The sequence below is a fragment of the Lepisma saccharinum genome, chromosome 18 (assembly GCF_977018435.1).
Source record: "Lepisma saccharinum chromosome 18, izLepSacc3.1, whole genome shotgun sequence".
NCBI lineage: Eukaryota > Metazoa > Arthropoda > Insecta > Zygentoma > Lepismatidae > Lepisma > Lepisma saccharinum.
In genome coordinates this window covers 28,012,932-28,020,083 of record NC_139246.1, presented here as the reverse complement: position 1 = coordinate 28,020,083, position 7,152 = coordinate 28,012,932, and positions in this window count along the sequence as shown.

The window sequence follows — 7,152 nt, the reverse complement described above, 5'->3', positions numbered from 1 at the left end:
TTGCACGGCTTCAGTCATGGTGTTTGTTTCCCGCTGTGCAATTGTTACTTCATGGTTCATTGCTTCTTTTGTCCCTAGCGTTGTCGATCGCTACCCTTTCCCTTCACTTGTCTTGCGGGACACTCCTATTTCCTTTGTGGAACCCCATGCGCATGCGTTGCGCAGCTGCCGCCTAGTGTTTTTCGGATGGGCGACTTTGGTGTTCCTTTTGACTTCGTTTGTTCCGCCTTTCTATCTTCACTGGTACTGGTTGTACAGCGGTGTGAAGTTCATTTTCACACGTTTTCGGCGTTGTCTAGCTCCTCACGGAGACATCTGTCGGCAAAGTGGAAGGGGAACTTTCGTATCTATTTCATGGGAGGTATCTGTGGTTTTCGTTTGTACCCTACCTTTAGAATCACCCTGTATAGCCTATTATACATTATTTATTCAAAAGAGAAAATATATAAAGTGATCTGTTACAACGTCAAATAGGAGAAAAGTTTTATTGCGTATATCAAAAATTGCTCATCATTCACGATGGAAAGGAGCAGTCATGCCCAGGTCGGGGTTCGATCTGCAACTTTTGGTCTGGAGGTCGACCGTTAAATGCGCTCGTTCACAGGGGAGACTTTATGGCAACAAGTAGCAGGGGATTGTTCACCTTCGAGGCGTGTGATGATGAACTATTTTCTAGTTGCCACCTACTATGAACATAAGATGACGTCAAGGCGGCGATCGCTCTATTTATTGAATATTTATTGTTAGGTTCTAGCTGGGATGTACTGAGAGCATAAGGCGGTAGCGTATAGTGTTTATATGAACTTTCAAGGTTATGTTCTGGGTAATTAATAAATTATGCTTGTGTATATAGATTAGTGTTGCCCACGGGACGAGACGGGACAGGCTTTTAAAAATTCGAGACGAGACGAGATTGACCATGTGTCATAAGACAAACGAATATTTTCGAGACGAGACAGCATTTCCACGAGACTCCACGAGACGAAACAGGCCAAAGTCTCGTCTCGTGGGCAACACTAATATGGATCGATATATGTTCCATTCCTACAGTTTATGTACAGTCAGAGAAAGAATTACCTGAGCCACGTGGCCTAGAATTTCGTAACGTTTTAAAGCCTGTTGTTTATAATGCAACCAAAATAACAAAATATTCGCTTAAGTTTGCCTGATGGACAAGGATTCTCGAAAACAATTGAGTATTGACAGCATCGTGAGTCATACCCCCAGCAACAACAAAGAACTGCTGGGTGTCGTGAGACCTTCAGAAAAAGTTTCAGGAATTAGTTTCTTAACAAAAGCTGCTCGTAAGGAAATGTTATCTGATACTAGAATCATTGTCAAGAAAGTTTACTGCAATGGTGGTTTTCATACAATCATCATTGCACAACACACATTTGGTCAACCCAGAACTTCTTGAAAAAGATTAGAGTTAAAAACAACTACTTGACAAATCATAAGACGAATCGATATTCATTAGTCCCAACTTAGAATTTTGTGTAAGGCATGAATCATCATGTCCTATCATCCATTTCGTAACTTCATTAATCATCCTCATTGCCTTAGTTGAAGAGGAATATAAAATAAGCAAGGTAAGATGGAAATGACATTTTCAGCGATTTTACGCAGCGACTGAATTGCACGTAAAAGGAGTTTCTATAATAGAGAATCAAGGGCCCCTCGTTCTCTTTCATTGTCATTTTCCAGCCACTTTCACTGCCGTGATTAACCTGATGTTGATTAATGCAAGTTAATAAAAAGAACCAACTAACGAAACAATCCAAAAAGTAAACTGTGATATTATGCTAATTTAAAATTTAGTAATAAAAGAATGGGTTTTGGAATCCAGTTAAGTGGCTGCATGATTCATGCACATCTATTATGTAATCGCGATATCATCAAATTGTACGGAGCGTGTCTACACCTACGTAAAATGCCCGTCTCCCCGTGATGGAATATATGTCGCAAAGCCAGGGCTTTAAGATCAAATTTTGTTTTGTTTTTGTTTTTATTGTAATTGCCCAAATTTTCATCCTGTGTAGGTAAGTTATTCATGACTACGATTTATGATCATATTAAACACATAAATCAACATACACAATGAACCCATTTCGGTCGGGACTCAAACTCGGAACCTTGTTCGGAGAGAAATGAAAATTCTCCATAAGGTCATTTTATCACTAATGTATTTCATTAATATACAATAATAAATCACAACTAACTAAAGATAAACATTATATTGTATATTCACATGCTCATGTTTTTTTACGGTGAGAGTGTGAACTTGCACCTGTTTTATTTAGATCTTTGTTCGTGTTTCGTGTGTTGTTAAAGATAGGAAATATTCTTGTAGAATGATTAGGGATATAAGAATTCCGGCCGTGAAGGAACATGTTAGCCCAGTGCGCTACGATGTCTGATGTTCTGGGTTCGAATCCAGTCGTGGGTATGGGTGTTGTTTGTTAGTACCCCATCAAAATTTCATTATATCACTGATCCTCATCGTCGCGATTAGCAAAAAGTGACACGAAAACGACGCTAAATAAGAAAATAGAAAAGGACTATAAGAGGCATTCTTATTTCCGGACGTGTCCTACATTTTAGAGTTGTGTCCGGGTTCCGGAAATAATTTGAAAGAAATGACAAATGTTTATATTTTGGGCATGACATAACTTCAAATTAGATGGAGAAACAGAAAATCTGAAGGAAGTTTGAGCTAACGTGGTTCCTTGGAGAAGTATGCTAAAAACAAAGGTTGCTACTGGATTTTTGAAAAAAAAATTCAATCCAAAAATTTCCAATCCCATTTCAGAAATTACTTTCCGAATTTCTAGATCACAAGAAAGTCCGAATTGATGTATAAAAATGATTATACTTTGTGAAGTTTTATGGATACCATAATAAAGTAAAGTGATCCCCTGTGCTTAGCACTACGCCATGAAGGTTTATAGGGTGTGTGGGGGTAACGGCCCCCACATTCTTGATCCGGTCGTGAGTGGGGGTGATGTGATCAGCACCACTCCCCTTACCGCCTTTACCCCCTAAGGTTTCCCCCAGGTACCCTTGTCATTCGACGCTGGGTGGGGTTCGGGGCAGCTTCCAACGTTAGAAAAATTCCCGGATTTGAACCGGCCGGGCATCGAACCCGGGACCTTTAGCATGATAGTCAGACGCGTTATCGACTTTTTTTTTAAAAAAAATTATTACTATTATTACAAATTACATTTTATATGAACATTGTTAAAAATATGATACCTTCTTTTTTCTTATTCATTTGCAACCTTTAGGAAATTTGCATAATTGTTTCTGTTACAAAACAATAGTGTTGTGAATTAATTCTTGTTGTAAGAAATCTTTAAAATTACGTGCGTACTTAATATTTGTGTAGTTTAATGTATAGTAAATAGAATTGTTAATAAGCCATTGTACTGCATTACATTTGGTTTTAGGATAATACTTAAAATCTGGTACTATTACAGTCTGTGTCGTATAATTAGCTGTTTATGTACGACATATTCTACTTAACATGTTTCGTAATTGTTATCACATGGTACTTGCGTGACGACATTTAGATATGCTGTGTTCTATTGTAACTTCTTCATTGCACACATTACATAATGACGTGTCACTGAATTGAAGTCGATGTCTTTTACTTTTGGTATCATATTTATCATGTACTAATAAGTACCATAAGGATTGAAGCTTGTTAGTTAAATGTTTCGCCCAAACATTCGTCCATACTAGTTTCCATTCCTTATTGGGAGTTTGTTGCTCTACTTTCGTTAACTGCGTATTTAGGTCAAGTTCCTGGCGATACAAGTCATTGACTTGTAGTTCTTTATCGTACTACCTGCTCCCAGTCTGTACACCCATTTTGCAATAGATGGTAAAAGATAAGCAAAATTTTTCGTGATAGCTACTGTGTGCATTGGCAATGTAAAGGGAATTATATTGTGGATCGATCGTAGCACTATAGCTGTGTAGCTTTCTGGTTGTTGTATAAGCATCTTGTAGATTACGGGTGTTGAACAATGCCGCTGCTTTCCATTCCACGTGCATTAGTCCCAAACAACCTGCCGTTCGGTGTTGCACTGCAGTGTTATAAGGAACTCTGAAAACCTGACCTTGCCTCAAGAAATACGTAGCTAGCGATCATAAACGTGTTGCAAAAATTCTTGACAAAGGGAACAGTGCTGCAATAAACAAAAATTTTGTGAATATGTATCTGTTTAAATAATGCACTCTTGATATAAGCGATAAATTTCGTAGCACATTGGTTTTAATCAAACCTTGTATGTTTTTTATAATTGTTTCAAAATTTACATTTATCGTCGATTGTAATTTATCCTGAAAAACTATACCCAATATTCTTACTTTATCTTTAGTTACAATTTTATGTCCATGTGTTAAGTTTGTTTGCATTCCCAGTGGCAACAAATACGATTTTTATAATTAATTTGCACCTGATATTTGCATGTATTCATTTAGACAGACTATAACTTCCTCATAATCAGTCTTCGAGTTAATGAAGGCTGTTACATCGTCCATAAATATACTCACATACATGTAAGCTACTGTCACAATATCTCAGAGATGACAATTTTGTTTGAACCACGTTCAGAAAAGGTGATAACGATAACACGAACAGATATGAACTTAACAGGGATCCTTGTAAGACTCCTCTTTTCACCTGTATTGTCGGTTAGGAACCTGTTAACAAGTACCTTAATATATATATGTCTAGTTAATAGTTGTACCCAACTAATAAATTTGTCACCAAACCCATGTTCTTGTAAAACTAATTTTAAGTATTTATGGCTAACTTAATCATATGCAGATGCAAAGTCAAGCGTGAAATTAGCTGTGCCAGTGTCATTCTTCTCTTCATATGCTGCTATGATATCTCTAGTTATCATTAATGCTTGGTGTATGGTGCCAACACTTGGCATTCCATATTGTGTGTTACCTACTAACAATGACATATATGGTTTTAACCTATTTGATATTATTTTTGTTAAGGTTTTATACTCAACATTCATTAGATTAATTAGTTTGTAGTCATTAATTGTTAGCGGTTTCTTTACCTTAGGTATTAAAAAAATCACTCCAGTACTACAATTTCCTCCTATCTTAATTTTGTGAACTATCTCTTGAACCCACTTAGTTACTGTGGGTCCTATAATAGGCCATATCTTTTTATAACCTTCATCCTGAAGTATTGTGGGTACATGATTTATTATTATGTTGCGATGTCGATCGTTTCGGTTTCAATTTTTTGTTGAAAATGTTCCTTTATTAGTTGTTGAATTTCAGATTGCATTCTAATTTCTTTTTCATGTTTGTTTTTAATTTTGTTTATATTTTTTTCTGACCTCTATTTTGTTCTTGTTTTATATGATATAATGTGGTTGTTTCTCCGTGATCAAAGGGCTGTAACTTATTTCTTATTTGAATACCTCTTATTTTATTTCTATGGAATCCTAAAAATATCGCCTGAACATGCTTAATTTTATCTTGTACTGACTTACCTTGCAATACCTGATATTTTAATTCATGCAAAAACTATAGTAAAAATTGTACATACTATTTCTGTCTTGATATTTTTGTTTTCTATAATTTTTACAAAGTTCTTGGAATTCTACTTTAAAGCAACTATCTCACCACTGAACAAGATTTGTCTTATAAGTAGTTTTTGTTGAGCAAGTAATCCATTTTTCTTGAAAACGTACTACGAAATCCTTGTCTTGAATCAATGCATTATTTAACTACCAGAAACCTGGTCCTCTACAAATATTATCTGAATCTATTTTGATCCTAACGATATATGCAAAATCGTGTGAAAGCAAATTGGGAAAGTTTGCACATTGGAAACATGGTGCTTAATATTATTAAATACATAAATTCTATCAATGCGCGAGGCATTATTTGGTTTGATGTACGTATAAAACTTCAGTAAAATCCTGTCCTGTAATGATAATCCGTTACCACTTACAACTCGTAATATGTTAGGAATTTTGTCCACACTCTCTTCCAGTTTGTGAAGAGCAAGTCTTTGAAGACTCTCCTTGGTTTCTGTGAAGATCCACCACTGTTCAGAGACTGGAAGTCCTCCTTCCTCCAGTTGCTTTATGGATCACAAATTAGTTTAAAGGAGTGAACACAAAATTCACTCGATTTACAGAACGTCATATAGAATCGTACATTATTTCCTTAATTCGCTCACTGCAACCATATTTTAAGGGCAGAATAGGTGCAAGATGCATGTTTATGTGCAGAGAAGTGTTTTAGGTGAAAATTAGGGGGAATATTGTAGCACGAAATGGGTCTATATGGCTATATATATGATGCGAGACTCCATATGTAAAAGCACCCAACATTATTTTTTTGCAGGTGCAGCACCTAAAAGTCCAGGCTCTAATTATGAGTAAATCTTTATACCATCGTGCACCTTCCCCCCTCACACAAATACAAACGAAAGAATTTAGTTATTTCAATGGCAACGATAATTTAGCACGAAATCTTGTAACTTGCACACGTAAGTTACCGATGTTTAAACTAAAATATTTGTACTACATTAATTAAAATAGTATTAATTAATGTGTTTAAATTAATTGATGTTTTAATTTTATTACATGAATAGGTAAAAGAACGGTATGAAAATGGTGATATAACGACACGCATTCCGTTATGGTATGTTAATTCAATAATTTTGGGACTATAATAAAAAAATCTCTCCATAGAAAGGATCGATATGGAATAAAACTTTAAATCTTTCATCTTTAGGTGAAAATCAAAAGATTTTCATTAGGGGGTAAAGGAGCGTATCGTACGCAAGGTATTGGGTAAGAAGTATAAAGTCTTAGCATAGCAGGAAGCAGAGAAAGGAATGCAGAATAAGTAATTAGGCAAACGTTAGGGGAGTGACTCAGGAGGTGTGAGCAGTTGGCGAGTATAGGAGAGAGAGTAAGGTCTGCGGATGGTGAGAGAGAAGCAAAGTGGAGAACGATTATTGGACGATGGTGTGTGATAGATTCGATGTCTGACAGTGAGGTCAGAGAAGTGATAGTCGAGAGGACAAGCGTGGAAACAATCTTCATATATTTGTAAGGCAAGTAATATCCTTTTCTTAACCAATCCATAACGGTTCAGTCATGG